Genomic DNA, 20,729 nt, shown 5'->3' with positions numbered 1-20,729 from the left:
GAGAATTTTGATAGTCACAACGTCTTTTTTAATTAATTAAAATATATTTTATAACATTATTATTTAGTATTTATTTTGTACATAAACACACTGAAAAAAAATTTATTTGATTCTAATATACTTGATTACTTGACTATTATCAAATAAATATATTTACTTGAACCAAATAATTTTTATTTGAATTAAATAAATTGTACTTGAACCAATAATTTTTGTATCTGAAACAAATACCATTTCATTGACTCAAATAATATAATTATTTGATACAAATAAATATTTATTCCATAATAATGATCAAGTAACTGATTATTTGAATCAAATAAATTTTTTTTCAGTTCATAAATTTAGAATAAACTGACAATAATTTCTAAACAATATTAAATTTAAAAATATTCCAAACGTAATGCCACATTATTACCAATTGCTGAAATTTTGCATCGGAATAATATCAAAACATAACCTCAATTATGGATTTACTCTGTTCAAGAATTGTGGTGGACCAGTTAATTATATAACAATTCTTGAACAGAATACATCCATGATTGGGGGTTATGTTTTGATATTATTCCGGTGCAAAATTTCAGCAATTGGTAATACTGTGACTATATACTATGTACACAGGCCAACACCACACGATCGCGGATCGCTCCACATTTTTTTCCTCTAATAACGATACGAAAACAAAACAAAATGACAGCTTCGGCAGCCATGTTTATTTTGACTATTATACAATATATAGGTATAGTGGATACTGTCAGCAGTGGCGCTGTATACTAACATGTTAAATTTTTAACCGGTCGGTAACATAGAAAACTATAAAAAATTTCATTTTCAAATTTGACAAAAATAAGTTTGGCATTGAGATTAAATCGAAAGTAATCGAATAACACAAAAATCTTGAAAATATGACTTATAGTTTTCGAGTTCTGGCCGTCGATATGAATGCCAATTTTTCTGACTGTCAAAAAAATTCAAATTGCAAAAATTATTTATTTAAATAGATACTTATTGCAAATTTTATTTTTTTAAATTTTTTTAAAGAAACAACGACATAAACAACAAAACAAAAAAAAAACATTTTTTTATTATAATATTTTTATGGTTTTTAAAAAAAAATTTTAAATAATAATAATAATAATAATTGAAGTTTGTCGGAAAGAAGGTTATAACCCAAGTGTAGGTGAGGATCGAGAGAGAATAAATTTATTCGCATATCAGTAACGCCATAAATGAACCGAGAGATCGGCGCCACTAACCCCAGAGAAGTCTCATCTTCTCTCAAGTACTCGACGAGCTTGGCCGCGGGCTTACAGGGTCACGTCTTCAAAAATTGCACTTCTCAAAGGTACCCTTGTCGCGACTCGTTTGGACCGTTCTCTGTAATTTGTCCGTTCGCCGTATCCTCCTATCTTTCATATTGACCCCTTCTTTACCTCCACTGAACCGCGACCTTCGCGAATTACAATTCTCGACAAATTAGCATTGCATAAAACCCAATTTATAACAATTGCATACAAAGGTTTATAAAATCATTGAACAAGTAATTTTTTTTTTTTTATTTACTGAATTCTAGTAAAAAAGAAAATAGTTTACCTATTTTACAATATTTCTCTCGTCAATATAACTGTTTTATTAGTAGTGTAGACTATTTTTTTTTTTTTTTGTTGAAAAAAATTATTCCAGGCAATTATATGGATAATGAAGTCTCAAAGGGCGTTGAAGCATTCAATTCTATTTACACGGTTGTCTAAATAGTTGTGGACTGTAATTTATTTTATATATATTTATGTTTGTGTATGAGTATATACTATGAAAGATAAATTTGCGTGATGTAGGTATATTCAGCTTTTATAGTACTTTTCAAGTAACATGACTCGCTAATTATATGTTGGCGGTCTGTATATACGGAGTGGCGCGCAATGTAAACTTGAATCCTTTGACTTGACCGAAAGTCACGAGAACGACTTCAGGTTTAAGAGGGCGGAATCAAATCAACATTTCGCTCCCGGTAATAAGATTTCTCAAGAGAGGAGTTTCTTTAAGCGCCGGTAGATTTACATTTATATATATATATATATACAATTTTCAAGCGCACTGCTTTACTTTTCATTCATGCGCAACAACTAAATTTACATAAATTCGTTACAAAATTCTCAAGTTATTACAATTTATATTTTTCAACAAGAACAATAATTGTTCTTCAAACAATAAATGAGTTGTTTATCTTCAGTTTAATTGGTTATACATCACAATTATATTATACTTTCAAAAAGATAAATTCATTTAATTTACCAAATAAAAATAATTTCCATTAATATATTCAAGTCATTAATGAATTAATAGTATAGTGAATTCACTATCTATTTATAACTGAAAAAAAGTCCGCTTATCTCAAACGAATTTTCTTCATATCCTAGAGAAGATTTCCTAAAAAATCTGGACTCATTTTTGTTGCAACTCATTTTGATATGGGTATCAAAATTAAATAAACAGCAACTTCAAGTTAGTCAAAATGATGCTGACGGGATAAAACATGCTACGCCATCTGTGAGGCGACACGGGATTTAAACTTATAAACATAACCTCTTTGAAGTGACACAAAAATATATTTAAAATCCAAAAATATAATTATTTTGTATTAGAGTGTTTATAACCGTGTTTATAGTATTGATGAAAAAAACGTCAAAAGCCTTGAAAGTTTTTTCATCATAATTATTTCTTAATTAATTAAAATTGAAAAGATTTAATAAAATTGAAATAAGCATATAACATCCTAGATAGCACGTAAGCTTGCAGCAAACTTCAAATGTCCAACCTGACTCAAGCTTGCATGGCAATCTTACCGAAAGATTATGCAGCGTAAGATTACTGGAAGATTGCAGTGTAAATAATTGTTACTGTTACTGTTACCTTGCATCAACCTTGCTACAAGCTTACTGAGCAATCTTGAGATAATATTATTGTGCAATCTTGCTGTAATATCTTACACTGCAGTCTTTCGATAAGCTTACCATGCAAGCTTTGGTTAGGTAGGACATTTGAAGTTTGCAGCAATTTGAGCAAGTGGCCACTGGAGGAACTACGATTAAAGACATTATTTTACTATATTTATTGCTTTATTTTTATTATTTTCGCGTTAAGTTATAGTAAATTAGAAGAATAGCGAGATTTCTTGTACCAAACTAAATGATTTTTCCAAAATTTTAACCCGAAATTATATTTTTTATTTCAGAGAAAGTTTCAAACCACAAAAAAACGTCCTTCGCCCACAAAAACTACTTACTAGATTTTTACTTTGGACTGCAGTATTAACAATTTATTCTTTTATTATTTTCGAAAAACTAGTATGAAAAGACTCCTCTCAGGTTGTAAGAATTTCACTTGAAAATCAAAAGAAATTCTTTACAATTAAAATTTTTTTTTTTTTATTTTTTCAATTTCCTAACAATTTTCTACTTAAAAAGATTCATTTTTTTACTAAAACTAATTTTTCTAGACAATAATTGATTTGATTTAAAGGGAAATTAGTTTTAGGTTAGTAAACAAGTTGAGAACAATGCGCGCGCTGCATGAAAGGAGTGGGAGTAACCAACCGAGTAGTGATTGGTTATCCCCACTACTTGCAGGTTGCGCGCGCATGGTTCTCAACTTAAACATAAAAGAAAGCGAAGCATTAATACATAGTGTCTAATAAAAATAATTAAATATCTAGAATATATTTACAGAAAATAATAATATGTAATTTTTACTTATTATTCTTGCAACAAAAATTGTTCTCAATAAATATTTCCAAGAAATAAATAACTAAATAAATAAAAAATAACATAAATGTCGCCATCATTATAAAGAAAAAATTTAGAGTAAAATAGATATATATATATATATATAACAAAGGATAACGATTGGTCATTGAGTTCCCACATATATTTATCAAAAACGAAGGTTAGTATACGAAGGGGTGTTAAATGGCTGGGCAACGGTGGTTGCCGGGAGTGGTTGGTTCGAGAGGGATGGAATGCTTGCGAGTGACATTTCCACAGAAGGGAGAATATACGTTTCAACCCCTTCGCTCTCCCCCCACCGCTCCCTCCCATTCATCCGACGGATATATGTCGCATTAATTATATCTCTAACCTGCCTCCATTTCTCTCTCTCTCTCTCTCGCTGTCTCTTTCCACCATTCCGTTCTCTCGATTCTGTTCAGGGAACTCGGGCCGGACCATCTCTCGTGTCAGTAACCACAGTGTTCCATTGTCAACCGCCATGGGAATTGTTAAGCTTATTAGCTTGTGTACTCTATCACTGCTGTGTAACTTGATTTTGCGAGAAATATAATTTTACCTCTTTTTTTATATAAACTAAAATGTACAAAATTCATGCTATTTTAAACAGTGTAATGTAAATGAATAACAGAAACTCTTCAAACAGGTCATGTAAATGACATTTAATTTAAAAATTGTCGTAATAAACAAACAATATTAAAGAGCAACTAATACACGTAGAAAAATGGATATTCATACGTGTATATATATATATATATATGTTGATATTCAGAGTGAATATACCTCAGGCACTCAACAGGTCTGTGAACCGCCACTCATCTAGTCAAATATCTAGATACTCTTTAGCATATTGTTTAGATATTCAATCTCTCTACATTTGATTTAATTAACAATGAATAATTAAATTGGAAAATATCCTATTAAAATTATTAAATACTCGAGACTATAGAAATATTAATAATTTATTTAATTATTAATTAATAATTATCATTAATATTATTATTAATTTATTAAACATCTAAACTATTTAGAATTGACGATAAAAAAAGAACAAATATTTGGAGGTTATGTTTGTTACTGTCAGCCGATGCCAACGACTGTCATCAAGCACAACTGGGCTTGCGCAATTCTTTCATTGATATAGTTAAAAGGCGCTTTTATTTAAAATGCTTTCATATAAAAAAATGATAACAAAAAAAAAATTTTTAAATGTTTTTTTATTTTCTTTCCTTTTTAAAATTTATTGTTAAATTTATGTATGCTATATTTATAGTTTTTATGTTTATTTATAATGTTTTATTTTACTAACTAATCAACTTTTAATTAACTTATTAATTATCATGGAAATTTTTTTTTCAATAGAACCTTAATTTACAAACTATAATAGATATAGTATGTTTATTCTGAATTTTGAACTAATTTTGAGGTTATGTTAAACCTCAGACTTAGCGGTCGCTTGATTTATGACATGTCAATGTTCAAGACCAAAATAGTAACAAACGTGAAAACATAACCTTAAAATTAGGTGATAAGTAAGGTTCAACATAACCTTATAATTCAAGGTCAAATGTTAAAGACATAGATGAAGAGGCCGTTGGGTTTGAGGTTAAAATCGGCAAACATAACCTCAAAATTAGGTCAATTTCTAGGTTAAGAAATCACTGGATTTCAGGTTAAAATTGGCTAACATAATCTCAAAAATAAGTATTGTACATAACTATAAATATAGGTAGATATATTAAATATATAAAGACAGAAAGACTAAAAAATTTTTACTGATATTAAATCCTAATTTTTTATAATTTCATAAAGAATTCAGAGGAAGTGTCTATCCCCAATGAAAATATGCAAATAAGAAAAAGAAGAGATAAGACTAGAGAGAAAAAAAAAACTGAAGGTGGACAAAAAATGAGACTTGGTCGCGTAAAGCGGGCTCGTTACTTTCCATTCAATATTCAACAAAGGTTCATTCAATTCATTCTTACACGCCAGCATGAAACAGAGAGCGACATATGCAAATGTTCAGTGACAAATGATCATGTTATTCTCGTGACTCTTCGTACTCTATACCTAGGCATTATATCGCGTCGCGAACCTTTGAGGTTGAGGAATTTTCTCTGCCCTCAATATCTACATACTTCACTTTCATCTTGCCAAGATGACAAGTTGCGCAAATTATCTGACACTTGATTGAATGGAATTTATATCTGACGTCAACTTCACTACATACATTTTTTTTTCACATCACGACATATTATGCGTTAAAAAAAAAAAAAAATTAAATCTTTTTTTGTTACTTTTGACAAGAACAAAAATTTTCTTTTGTCAGCAAAAATGTTTTATTCATTGTGTAACGAAAAAAAAAATTTTTTTTCTTCTCATCTCTCCTCTATTTAAAATCCAATTAAAATTTTCTGTTTCTTTATATACAGCATCAGACCAAAATAAGAAAGAATTTTGGTAAATAATTTCTTTAGTTGAGAGAGAAGTGAGAGCGTTTATTAGAAAAATTTTTTTTTTTCCTACCTAAAAACTCGCTCAACTTTAATTTCACACCGCGAATTTCGTCCGCTTATTATAATTAAAAACATTTTACCGTCGCGGCTTAAATCTCACTCGGTAGAGTTGACGCGCTATTTTTATTTCACAAAGGAAACGACGGCTAAAGTTGGCTGCAGGATAAGTGCGATATAATATAATGCAAAAAAATAATTGATGAAGAAGAAAAAAAATATAAGAGCACATAAGACTGTATTTTGTTTCAAATTGTAACGATTGGTTCAAAGATTTAAAGAAACATTTTCAAGCAAAAAAAAAAATCGATTTTTTTTTCGAATTCTAAAACAAGAAAATCAAATTTTTATTTTACCAAATTTTTAGGTAACGAAATTTTTTTTCGATCTTTAAAATGACGGCAAAAACAATCGATAAAAAGATTTCGGTGTGATTTTCAAAATTGACCAATCAGAAATTATCATGAAAATCGTGATTGGTAAATTTTTTAAATCGCGCCGAAACCTTTTATCGATTGTTTGTTCGGTCATTTTCAATTTCGGACAAATGAAATTTTGACGCTTTAAGAATTATATCAAATATAACAATTCGGACAAATGAATATTTGATAAATTGGAAATTCTAAAAAAAAATTTTAATCACCTATAATTTACGAAACTGAAGTACGGAACGTTTATGATAAACGATGATAAATGAATATTTTTTTTATGATTTGTTGATTAATAAAAACTATAAAAAATATTTTTTAGGCAAAAAATTATAGAATTTTTTATATTAAAAAATTATTTCTTTAAAAATCGTTTGTCATAAACGTTGCGTACTTCAGCTTCGTCCTAATTTGAAAATTGAAAGACATTATCGAAATTTATACATTAGTAAGTATCACAAATTTTTTTTCTGTGTTATTATTTTTTTTTTCACTTCCATTTTATTATGGAATTTTGTTGACCAAGGAAAATACCTGCTTCCCAAACGCTGTATATGTTTACATTGAAGAGCAAAGATACCTCAAGCCGAAGGTCACAACAATATGTGGATTGAAAATCCCAAATAATAATTCAATCAGTTACAATTCGTGCATTGACCTGTTCGCACATATGGTCAACGGGAGTGTAAATTTTATAATTTTAAATGAAACATTTGCCTATGTTAAATATATTTTTTTGTGTATCTTTTTTTTATTTGATACGTTCACATTTTAAGAAAATAACTGCGGGAGTGTTCGAATATTTTAATTGGCGAAGAAAAAAATTTTAGTGTGAAACTATTTTTTCGCATTACAGTAAATTTTTTGTTTCGAGAGTGTTCGAAATTCTTAAAATTGCGATCGTTTATAATTATTTAGAAATAAAGTATTTTGTTTAAACGTGATTTCGGGAGTGTTCGTAATTTTTTAAATCGCGTGTGTTTTCATCAATGATCTCATCGTCTGAAATACACATATATATAAATGATACATCGATTGCTCAGGTTAGGAATATTTTTTTTGTGTCAATAATAATTACATGCAATTGTTTTCTTATAAAAGAATTTAAAAATATTAATTTTAAATTATTAATTTAGTATTGTTTATATTTTTATTTATTTATTATTATTTTTAATATCAAATTATTTTAAATATTAATTTTCTTTACAGAAAAAAGGTTAGTACCATTTTAAAGATCCTGAAGTTATCTTTTAAGAGCATTAATTTATAATGTTTCTCTCTGTAAAATTAAATGTATATTTTATGAATAATAAATTTATCTTTCAATGTCAAAAGCGAGAATACTTGATATTTGTAATTGAAATTTAATAACGTGCGATCGTTAAAGAAAAGAAGGATGAATAACTATATAGAAAGGAAAATAAATTTATTTTATTGATTCAATATTATTCAGCTTTCGGGTATAGAAGTATTATCTAAAACATTGTTAACATATATAGATGATTCTCTAAAAAAAGATAATATTTTTATTTAAAGGCGTCTGTTCCATTTACCCAAACCATTAATTGTTTTTGATATTGAGTGTATTCTTTAGTTAAAAATAATTTGGTTCATACAATGCAAAAATTTGTTTCATTTAACCAAAATTCTTTGGTTATCTTCAATAAATGCGCATGCGCGTGTAATCGATCAGCTGTATACTCTATCAACGCGATCACTTAAATTACAAAATTTTATTTTATAATTTGATAAAACTTATACTTTACAATAAAGTTATATTCGTATTGTAATCCTTTTTTAAAAAAGACAGTGCATGCAAAGCACATGAAAATGTATCGAAATATCTCGATGGTCGAAAAAATCGAATGTAAGAAAAAATGAACATTGCTTTCCAAAACATCTAAATCAATATTCATTTTATAAAAATCACCTTAAATTATTGTTCCACATATGGGCAAATCCACAGAACCGGCCGATTTCATGTTACTCACATATTTTTCTATTTTAGAAGTATTATATTAATTATTTTCATACTTCAACCATTTTGTAATATCTCTGAGAACCTATTGAAATAAGAAAATTGAATAAATGTGAACCTTCTAGTCTTTTATAAAAAATAAAATCGAATTAAGTAACTTAAAAAATGAAATTTACGGTGTTACTCCAGGTATAAATTTTAATTCTTATAGGTATAACTTGTTCGGCATAGATCCGAACAATTCCAAACTGTGGTGAATTATAGTTTACTTATTGAAGAATGTTTTGAAAGTAATAAAAAATATGTGCTCTTAAATAAAAAGAAATGATAGTCGTTGAAAGTAGCGTTACTCATTATTTTATAATAATGAAATGTCTATACATTTTTGTAAATATCTTTTGCGGCGATTATTCTATTTGAATTTTTCAAATTGGAGCTTATTGCTTGTGAACAGACGAACAAATGTATGTATCATAGAATAGAGTGCAATCAGAATTAAAGAAAATATTCCAATAATTATCACTCTATGTTTAAGCGTGAACCATTTTCAACTTAGCCTTTTTTCAGTAGCACAACTACAGGATAAAATATGATGAGTTGAAAACATGTGTGATTATATAAAGACATTATTATAATTCTTGTATGCAAACGCCAAATTATATTTTCAATTTATAACGTCTAAAAATTAAAAATAAAAAAAAATTTATCGAAATTTAACTAGTTAATCGTGAAAAATGAATTATCCTTTCATTTGTTTTATTTTCAAAGTTATATCAAAATCGATGTCAATAATGTCAGTTTGTTGGTTAAAATAGTTAATATCAAAATTAGTAAGTAAACAATTTAATTTACAGAAATAAAAAATTAAATGCTAATAAATAAAATATATAATAAAATATGATAAAATATAAATAATTTATTTTTGATAATTAAAAAATTAATTATTTGTATTTTATCATATTTTATTATTCAAAATGTTTTGCACATATTTCAAATAATATATAAAAAAAAAACAAAGAAATGCCATTTTTAATTATAATTTCCAGAAGAAAAATAATATTTTCGTTTTTGGCTTTTAACTCAAACGGCATTAAAATAAAATGAATCACGCAAGAAGATAATTGTTCTTGAATATATTTTAAAGAAAGTAAACCATAAATAAAAGGTGTGCTTGCTATTTGGAAAATTTTCATCTTGATAAGTAAAAATCGGCCGGTTCTGTGGATTTGCCCATATGGGTGAGTCCACGTCAGAAATATCAGAATCTGCAAGTGGTTCTTCGATTTTAATGATACTTGATAAAATTATAGCTTTATATAAGAGCAATGTGTAAGTAAAAGGAATTTTTAAAATATCTAAAATTGTAGGAGTTATATCACTATTAATTTTGATACTGCATTTTTTTCTTTCCTTTATATCTCGGTCAATTTTCAACCGATTTTGATGAATCAAAAACGATTTTTTTCAGAAAATTACGTATTTTCAGAAAATTTTAAAATAAAAATAAAATTTTGTTATTTAAATAGAAAAAAGTAAAAAACAAAATTTCTTTTAGATTTTTTTTCAATTTCGACCTCTTTTTTTTAATTTTTTAATAATATTCCTTTTTATTTTATATTTAATTTGAAAAAAAATTCATCCTGGAGACTTTTTTAGATCTCGTGATATCGTCCTTTAAGTATTATAAGTCTTCATCAATTTGAAAACCGCAGGACTTGCTTCTATCATTACTTTCATTTGTTTGTTGAAATTTTTTATGGTTATGAATAACTATTTGTTTTAGAATCATCTAAAAGAAAGCGCTAAAAACTTCAGCTACAATTTCAGGTTGCATTGTTAAGGTTTCATTACAATTTATTTTAAATTATAAATATTACAAAAAATAAAAACTTTGCTTCAAATCTATTAATAAAATATTGATTTGCTTGAATTTTCACTTGTTTTAGTCAAGTAATTTAAAAATAAAAACATTATTACGCGAAAGTTTCTAGTTTGTAACAATAATATTATAAAACAAATGAAAGTAGAAACACAAATCTGAATCCTAGTTTTCTTGAGATGTGGATATTTAAAGAACGATATCACGAGATCTAAAAAAGTCTCCAGGATGAATTTTTTTTTAAATTAAAGATAAAATAAAAAGGAATATTATTAAAAAATTAAAAAAAGAGGTCGAAATTGAAAAAAAATCTAAAAGAAATTTTGTTTTTTACTTTTTTCTATTTAAATAACAAAATTTTATTTTTATTTTAAAATTTTCTGAAAATACGTAATTTTCTGAAAAAAATCGTTTTTGATTCATCAAAATCGGTTGAAAATTGACCGAGATATAAAGGAAAGAAAAAAATGCAGTATCAAAATTAATAGTGATATAACTCCTACAATTTTAGATATTTTAAAAATTCCTTTTAATTACACATTACTCTTATATAAAGCTATAATTTTACCAAGTATCATTAAAATCGAAGAACCACTTGCAGATTCTGATATTTCTGACGTGGACTTACCCATATATATTTTGCATAACTTACTTATTTGCAATAAATATACACTTGCAAAGTATTTATTTGTTTTAAATATTTGCAGCTGTCATGAATCAGACACGAACATAACCTACATTTAGTTTAAATCACTTCATTGGCCCAAGTCAAAAAAGCGCGCGCTTTTTAAAATAATGAAATTTATTAAATTATAATAAAATAATTGTAATAAATTAAATTATTATGAAAATAATATTACCTTGAATAAAAAAGTGTTTTTAGTTTTTAAAAAAAAATTATTCAACAATTATTATTATTTTTAGCCAAATTTTACAAATATAATAGATTATTATTTTTCTGTTTGAAACTTTCTCTATAATTACATGCGTTTTTGCATTTTGTTAACAATATTATTAAATATTTAATAAGATAACTGTAATAAATTATGAAACATAAATTGAAAATTAAATTAAATAAACAAAGAATAGAAGCAACAGAGACGGCCAAAGGCCTTTGGAGGCGCTAGTTCTTTAAAAATATTCTGTATGTTCAATTACATATGTTTTATATATTTATATTTTATACTATATTTTATACTATGAGCCCGTTTTCACCGTGTGAATAAATTTAATCTTCCGAGAGGTTAAGGCCAGGTGCAACTCGTCAAATTTAAACAAACATGAAAGTGTACGTAATTATTGACAAATTTGCGACAGCCTTTTTTTAAATAGAAAATAAAAATTGTTCTTTTTCTATGTGAAAATGGAAAATTCATATATAAAACTACAGCCTGACACTGTATTTGACTCATAATATGAATAATATTAATAATTATAATAAAATGAAAATTACACTGAAACAACAATTTTGCACTTGGCCTTAAAGGCAGTAGATATATTCTGTGGCTGCGCAGAAGCTACAAACATTTTGCGCAGACGCAGAATATATCTACTATCTTTAACCTCTCGGAAGATTAAATTTATTCATACCGTGAAACTCTATATAAATTAAAAAGTAAAATCACGTCTTACTTTTCAATATTAAAATAACATTTCGATGGATAAAAAGTATTAATATTATAATTATATAATTAACTTAACCAAAAAATGTATAATTAAATAATCTAAATACGTTTACCTAATAAAATATTTTTTTTTTGAATGAAACAAATTTTTTACAAGTAAGAAACAAACTTTTTGTTTTTATTAAGATTAAAATTTAATCAAATGCAATAAATCATTTGGTTAATTCAAATAAAAGTATTCAATTGAATAATTTTAGTTGAATTATCAAAATATTTGTTTAACTTGATAGCAATATGCATTTATTTAATATTGATTCAAACAAAATTTGCTTGTTTTAAACAAATTTTTCTCTGAGTATTATAGAGTCGAAAGATTTCTTATTGAGATATTGTGCGTTTTGAAATCTATTGCTATCGGATTGTCGGCATACATTATATATATACACAAACGTCTAGAGAGAGAGAGAGAGAGAGAGAGAGAGATAAGAATCAGTCTTTCTCTAGAATTGCTATATGGCAAGCAGTATAGAGCAGCGTGTTAGCAGCTTTTGCTACTAACGCTTGGTTGCGGGAGAGGGCGCCGGCAAGAGGGGTACTCTCTGTATTATGAATGAACACGCGTATCTAGAGGTGTGTTCGTATATCGCCACGAACACTGGTCAATTATCCACTTACAAGACCCGTAGATGGTGCGATGCTTTGCGCTCTTATATACCTGGAAATATATCTTGTCTACTGCTCGAAAAGACAGTGTAATCGCTTTACATTCATTTTCAATTCTGATAAAGCTGAACATTATTGAATATCACTTTTTCCTGTTCTTACCTCGAGATAAAAAAAAAAAACTTTATACATACTGTAACGTGATATTTTTGACACGTGACATCGATTTTTAATTTAGTGAAAAATATAGTGTGAAAAATGTTTAGAGTAATAGGAAAATATCAATTTTATAGTTACGAATCTGCCATCAGATTTTGAAAGTTCAAAATGGCGGATGATAAAATTAAAAATTGATCGGATTTGCTTGAAACTTGTTACATGGGGGTTTTTGGGGTCGCTGATTACGAATATGATGTTGGATTTTCAAAATTCAAAATGAAAGATGCAACATAAGATAATAAATAATTGAGCCGCGCGATAAACCTCAGGTATAATTAATATTTGTTAGTCAGTTTGGATCCGCCTTTTTGAATTTTAAAAAACAGACATCGGATTCATAATCAGCGACCCCCAAAAATACCCGAGTAACCAGTTTCGAGCGGATTTGATCAATTTAAAAAAAAATTGTCCGCCATATTGGATAGACATTTTGAATTTTGATAATTTGAAAAATCTGACTTCGGATTCGTTGTAAAAAAATTTTGAATGTAATAATTATTATACAAAAAATGAATTGTAAGAAGTGTAATTTATGAACTTTTTTGAATTTCTTGAACCGCATTTAAGCAAGTTCAATGCCAGGCCACATCTATTATTACATACTGTCTTTAAGAAAGAATTTTATTAATTATTTACATTTATTTGTTTCAGGTGAGTTCTATCAGCTACATAAACAAGATATTTCACTTCCTAATTTCTTTAATCATTGTAAGTACCATTTGAGTATATTGTAATCTTTATCGACTTATATACTAAAAAAAAACACAAAATACTATTATGGAAGGTTAATAGAAAACGAAAATATAAATTGAGAAACGAAGAAATTATATTCAATTATATTTTTACCGTACAAATGCATGAAATTTAAATAAATTGAAGGGAATCTGGACAAGCTACTCAAGTGAAGCTTGAAACGTTTCGTTTTTTTTTTCAATTCTTTTTTACAACGTTGGTCTTAATTACGAGTTTCAAATACTCGTAAATCAGGTCGAATCACGTATTTGTGGACGTAACTGTGAGATTAGTATTCAGAACGAAACGCGTGAGTTTTGCTCCTCCGGAGTCGAGGAGGATTAATTTAAATTTCCATTATGAGTAGCATCCCGTTGGAAATGCTCCTCTCTCTATCTCACTCTTTCTTTCGTAGCACCCTTGCAATTAATCTCGAAGGAAATACTGAACGCGATTGAATTTTTGACCAGAAGTCTTGCTTTTTTCTATATACTTTACTATATATATGAGACGTTCTTTGTCAACTGGACCACCCTATCTCTCCATAATTGATTTAAATTAAAAAATTTTATCATATTGGAAAAATTAGCTTGGAATGTCTACTTTTTAATCCCGTTGGGCGCTTTTTGAAATTCAAAATGGCGACTTAAATATGGCTCCTAAACGACATAAAAAACACAAAAAATTCACTAATATGATCTATATTATTGTTTAAAGCATCACATATGACGATAAAAATAACCACAGCATAGTTTACTTACAAACTGATAACGTATCTCCATTCAAAATTCAAAAATTCAAAATGGCGGATTAAATATGGCGGATAAAATTAAAAATTAAGCTAGACTCGTGAAAATACTACTTGAGGGTTTTAGAGGTCGCTGGTTACAAATTTGATGTCAGTTTTTAAAAATAATAAATGGCGGATTCAAAATGGCGGACCAAAAATTTAAAAAATTGAGCTAATTTCGTAAAAATGTCTACATAGGAGTTTTTTTGGTCGCTGATTACAAAGCCGATGTCAGTTTAAAAAAAATTTTAAATGATTGATGACAAATCTCTATTTAAAATTCAAAATGGCGGATCCAGTATGGTGGACAAAAATTGAAAAATCGTTTAGATTCGCCTGAAACTTGTTACTTGGGGTTTTTTGGGGTCGCTGATTACGAATCCGGTGTTAGTTTCCAAAAATTCAAAATGGCGGATCCAGTATGGTGGACAAAAATTGAAAAATCGTTTAGATTCGACTGAAACTTGTTACTCGGGGGTTTGCGGGGTCACTGATTACGAATCTGCGGTTACTTTTTAAAAATTCTGAATGGCGGACCAAAAATCCAAAAAATTGAGCTAAACTCGTTAAAATGTCTACCTAAGGGTTTTTCGGGACAATCTTTACGAATTCATCGTTACTTTTTAAAAAATCAAATTGGTGAATCAAAAATGGTGGACCAAAATATAAAAAATTGATCTAACTTTTTTATATTTAACGTAAAAAAGTGCCATTTGAACTTATCAAATACAACGCCAGATTACTTTCTATGGAAATTACGTGAGGATTATTTAATTAATAATCATAAGACTAGCTTAATTTTTTAATTCTATCCGACATTTTGAATTTTAAATAGAGATTTGTCATCAACCATTTAAAATTTTTTTAAAACTGACATCGGCTTTGTAATCAGCGACCAAAAAAACCCCTATGTAGACATTTTTACGAAATTGTTTGTTCAACTTTTTTTCTTTTCTGTTTTTTTGCGACTGTATATAATTTTCTAATGTTATATACGGTGACGTTTTGCTCTGACGACCTGTCGATCAAGTCAAGCCTCTTAGGCGCTTGCTTTTTAGGTCACAGCAATTATCGTAATCCTTTCTCGTGACAATGAAGAGGATCTTTCGGTGTCTATAGTTATGCGCGTGAAGTCACATTCACATGAATACGCATCCGACTTGTGTCGTTATCTCGAAATATATATAGGTTGTTCCACACTCGTTGGGCTTCATTTATTTTCACTTGGTGATGATGATGATGATGATGATGATAATAATGATGACGATGATGATAACACATGTTTCACTATCAATTCTGATTGAAACTGTGATAATGAGATATTCTCTCGTGTGTAAACTGACTGGCTTAGATTCATCAGTGTGCTTAACCTACTGTAATGTCGATTCATCTAATAATAATATAAATTTCTTTCTTTACGAATTTCTTTATTCTTTTTTTTTCATTCTCATCTAATATTCATTTTCTTTATCTTTGCTGATTATTTATTTTTAGGGTTCCGTACACGTTTCGCCCCCTCCCCCCCCCCTTGCGGGCAAACGAATTTATCTGGAGGGCAGAAATTTGGTGCACTTATGTATTTTTACGTGAAAATTACAGGAAAAATCAAAAATTTCAAAAAAAAAGCGTTTAATCCCACTAGGTATACTTATTGCGTATTTTTGCGTGTAGATTACAGGAAAAATAAAGCGAGCCCGATTGGAGTTGATGGTCCTGGCGTTGTCAAGAAAAACCTGATAATTTTAGAAAAAATCATAAATTTTCCTCAAAAAATGAAGAAAATTTTATCTAAAAAGCTTCAAATTTATTCATTTTTACATATTTTTACATGTAGATTATATAGGAAAAATTTAACAAACATGATAGAAAGTTGTTTTAATTGAGTTTTTTTAGAAAAATAAAAATTTTTGAAAAAAGCGGACTGATACGTTCATACGATATATATATATATATATAAAAAGATTTCAAAAAATATATTAAACATCTTTTATTAGCCTTAATTGAATTTTTAAAAAATTTTAAAAAAATTTCAATTAAATATTTTGAATTTAAATATTTTGAAATATTATTTCAATTTAGTCAAAGGTTAATTCTGATAAATATGGGGGGTTCTTTGTCAAAAAGACACTCCTTCTGCCCAGAATAAATTTAATTCAAAAAAGCTCTATATGGGCGTAAATTATAGTAAATTTTGTGTATTTTTTCATGCCGTATGGTACTTTTTAAATATTAAACATGGGGGACCACAAATGTTAAAAAAAAACTTTCAATATTATCGAAAAATGTAATATTTTTTTAAATACAAAGTTAAAACTTATTTTTTAAAGTAAAAATCGATTACCAGCACAGAAATCTACATTATCATCTGATGGTAAAAACAGGAAAAATGATGGTATAAAAATTACCGATATAGAAATCTACATTATCGACTAATGGTGAAAGCAGGAAAATGATTATATAAAAAATTACGGACATAGAAATCTACATTACCGACTGATGATAATGAGGAAGACTTTTTAATTTCGAAATTTTTTACCATCAGTCGGTAATGTAGATTTCTATGTCGGTAATTTTTTATATCATCATTTTCCTGCTTTTACCATCAGTCGATAATGTAGATTTCAGTGCTAATAATCGATTTTTATTTAAAAAAATAAGTTTGAATTTTATATTTAAAAAAATATTACTTTTTTCAATAATATTGAATGTTTTTTTTAACATTTGTGGTCTTCCATGTTTAATATTTAAATAGTGCCATACGGCATAAAAAAAATTTGCTGTAATGTAAGCCGATATAGAGCTTTTTTAAATTACAACTATGTTGGGCAGAGGGAATGTTTTTGAGCAAAGAATGACCTATATATAAAAAAATATCAAAAATTAATAAAATTATTATAAAAAAAATTAAATTATTATAAATAAAGAAAATATTAAGAATAAAAATTACATTTAGAATTAGATTTTGACTATTAGTGAAGAATTATTTTAAATACTATACATATAAAAAAAAATATATATAAATATGAAATACACAACTTTAGAAAAATAATAGAAATTAGAAAAAGAAAAATATTATTAAATATTAAAAATAATAATATTTAAATATTAATCTGTAATTTTAATTATTTAAATAATGAAATAAAGACAGAATTTTTAATAAAAAATTTTATTATTATTACTTTTCATATTACATTTTAATTATTATATTTTTTTTCTTACTTTTAAAATGAACTTTAAACGCAAAAAAGCTCTTTTTCATTTTGGTTAAAAAAAAAAAGAAAAAGAACTTGTTTTAATATATAAATGAAGCGAATTTAAAAAATATGACAATTTAAATAGGTTTTAATTCCACGCTTGAAATATGAAGTAACACAATTACATATTTATTAAAAATTTTCTCTCATATTTACATTTCTATATATATATATATATATATATATATATATTTACAAGTTTCCGAGTAAAAAGGTTTTTCATTAAATGAAAAGAAATTAATTCATAAAAACCGCCATAAACAGATTGAGGTGAGTCTAATTGCACAATTAAAACGTGTTTGTAGAAGTGACTTTTCCTACTATATTTATATACGCATGACTCACAATCTGTAGAGTTAATTATTTAATAGAAAATAGTTGATGTGTCGTTGATTTTCGTGGGAACTGACCTATTCTTTGACGAATGAGAGTTTTTGAATAAAATGTATGTGCCGGAGAGAAGAAGGGAACTTACGTCAAAAAAATTTTAATTTATGTTTAGTGATACTTTTACCTTAATAAAAAGTTTTTTTTTTAATTAGGTAAAATTAAAATTACTTTATATTGAATTTTTTGAATATAATGTTTTGTAATAAAAGTTAATTCTCTGTTGAGTATTTTCAATTTAAAAATCACTACAAACATAACCTAAAATTTTTTTTCGTGTAAGGTCCCTTCACTCGTGGAGCAACACATAATATATGTATCAAATTTATATTCGATGGTTGATATTAATAATAATTTTTGAATCATAATTTAGTTTATTTTTTAATGCTTTAGATTGAATATCCATTTCTTTGAATTAGCAAGCAATTTATACGAATTTTTCCACGGAGACAAATGTTTGTTATCCCATTAAAGTACTTTGACGTTTGTATAGCTTTATATATAAGCTCCCTTGTAAAGCAAAGGATATTGAGAGCACGAGAAGGAAGAATTGAAAATTGTGAATTAAAACTGGTTAGTTTATTGCTTCCTTTGCAAGATCGGCAGATTACATGAGAAGATCAAGGTGCCTTGGTTTACTAACAGTAGCAAGCAATTTCAATTACTTGAACGCAGTTTCGCTTAATCGCTCTTAAGCGTAATTCCAGAAATTGTTTTTTGCTGCAATTTTTTTTTGTCTTTTATCATTTTTCCTTCAATTTCTGGCTATAAAAGCTTCTTTTTTTCTAAAGAAATGAATTATTATTGCTTTTATGATTCTTTTTTTATGTTTATTAAGAAAATTCACAATTTACTAAATCATAATAATAATAATAATAATAATAATAATAATAATAATAATAATAATAATAATAATAATAATTACTGTAATATTTGACGCGACACAAGAAAAGGTTAGGTATCTAGGCAAAAAATTTTAAGTTATGTTTAATGATGGTTTTAGCTTGATTAAACGTTCATTAATACCATAATAAAATTAAAATACATAATCCATTTTTTGATAAAAGTTTTTTTTTAAATTTTAGTAAAAATAAACGTTCTCAAGATCATTTTTTGAAAGTATCGATTTTATAGAAAAAAAAATGAAAAACAATTATCATGAATCTTTTGAAAGAAAATCATTGCATTAAAGAATGTTAATTTTTTTTTTTTTTTGAAACATTGCAGCAAAATGGATGTTCATGTAGATAATAAAACTTAAACGTTTCTGGCTTGGGCCAATGAACAAGATTATCGAATAATTTATGCAACACATTTTTCTTCAGTCTCAATGGACCAGTTTCTCTCTCGCGGGAGATTGTGATGAAAAACGTGCAATTTTTTATCCCAAATTTTGGCAACCTTCATGGCCAAATACTTGAATTACATATATATTGAAAGATTCGCAGAAATTTTTCGTTATATTCGCTCACTTGAAAATCAAATACGAGCCATAGAATCAAATAGAGAGAAAGATAGAGAGAGAAAGTAAAAAATAATGGAATAAAGAAAGAAGAAAATTGAAAGTGGGAGGGAAAATCTGGAGGGAGACATAATCGCAGAAACCGGCAGCAGGTACGGGACGATAAAGGAAATTATTTAGTCCCCATTAACGTCACTCGCATTTGCTCGACGCTCTTGGTCCTCCCTTCTGTGACTTCTCGTTCCTTCCCTACGGAGATCCTTTTACCGCTCGTTATATATCCTGCAAATATGGCAGAGGAGAGGAATTGTGGATTTGATTTCATTTATGGAGGTAAATTCTATTAAATTGCGCTCGTTATAATAACATTACGTCTAGTTACTTTTGTGAGCAAAGTGCGATTAAAGGAGAGAGAGAGAGAGAGAGAGAGAAGCAAATTAACAAATGAGCAAATTTTAACATATATTCATATCTTCTTCTGTTTGCGAAAAACTCATTAGTCGAGTTGTTTTTTTTTAACTTTCTAAACAGAAAAGCTAACCCGTGTGGAAATCTTCCCAAAGTCGCGCCCAAAGTGAGACTAGACGCCAATCTGGGTCTAACTTGGCTTCCCAAAGTTTGAAAAATGAAGAAATAAAAGAATTAAGTTAATTAAATTATTATTTAAATAATATGCTGAAAAAAATTTTTATTTTTCATTGTACTTGCACTGTTAAAAATAAATCAAAAAACAGATTACAACTTTACACCGAGTGTAAAGTTGTAAGCGCCTGGTGTGCAATATCGAGTGTGAAAATGAAGAAAGTAAACCTTTAGCACTAGAACGGTGTAACAATTCGGTAACTAACCTATCTCTACGTATATAGAGTGCGAAAGGACTTTTAATCGCACCAACAAGTGTTGTTGTTTTTTTACCTGATCGTACGCATGCGTAGTAGTTTCCGTAAGTTTTTGACAGGCGTTGACGTTGACTACCGGTTAATTTTATGTAAATCCTTCACCGCATTTTTCATTAAA

General features: G+C 27.6%; 1 protein-coding gene across 9 annotated transcripts in view; it reads left to right on the top strand.

Moving 5' to 3' along the window:
* The window catches only part of LOC127289355 (RNA-binding protein Musashi homolog Rbp6), a 999,297-nt gene that overhangs the window by 178,233 nt on the left and 800,335 nt on the right, over nt 1-20,729 (top strand). Inside the window, exon 1 of one of the 9 annotated variants that reach the window (XM_051317243.1) lies at nt 7,363-7,766. The exons of 7 other annotated variants lie outside the window; for them this stretch is intronic. The gene's annotated coding sequence lies outside the window, so the exon portion shown is untranslated. Of the gene's footprint in view, nt 1-7,362; nt 7,767-20,729 lie in introns of those variants that run through there. One more of the 9 variants, XM_051317246.1, reaches the window with a different exon arrangement.

The sequence above is a fragment of the Leptopilina boulardi genome, unplaced genomic scaffold (genome assembly GCF_019393585.1).
Source record: "Leptopilina boulardi isolate dan_hultmark-lab unplaced genomic scaffold, ZJU_Lbou_2.1 LbouV2_408, whole genome shotgun sequence".
NCBI classification, from domain to species: Eukaryota; Metazoa; Arthropoda; class Insecta; order Hymenoptera; family Figitidae; genus Leptopilina; species Leptopilina boulardi.
The sequence above is the reverse complement of the archived record's forward strand: the minus strand, read 5'-3'. Positions and strand labels throughout refer to the sequence as shown.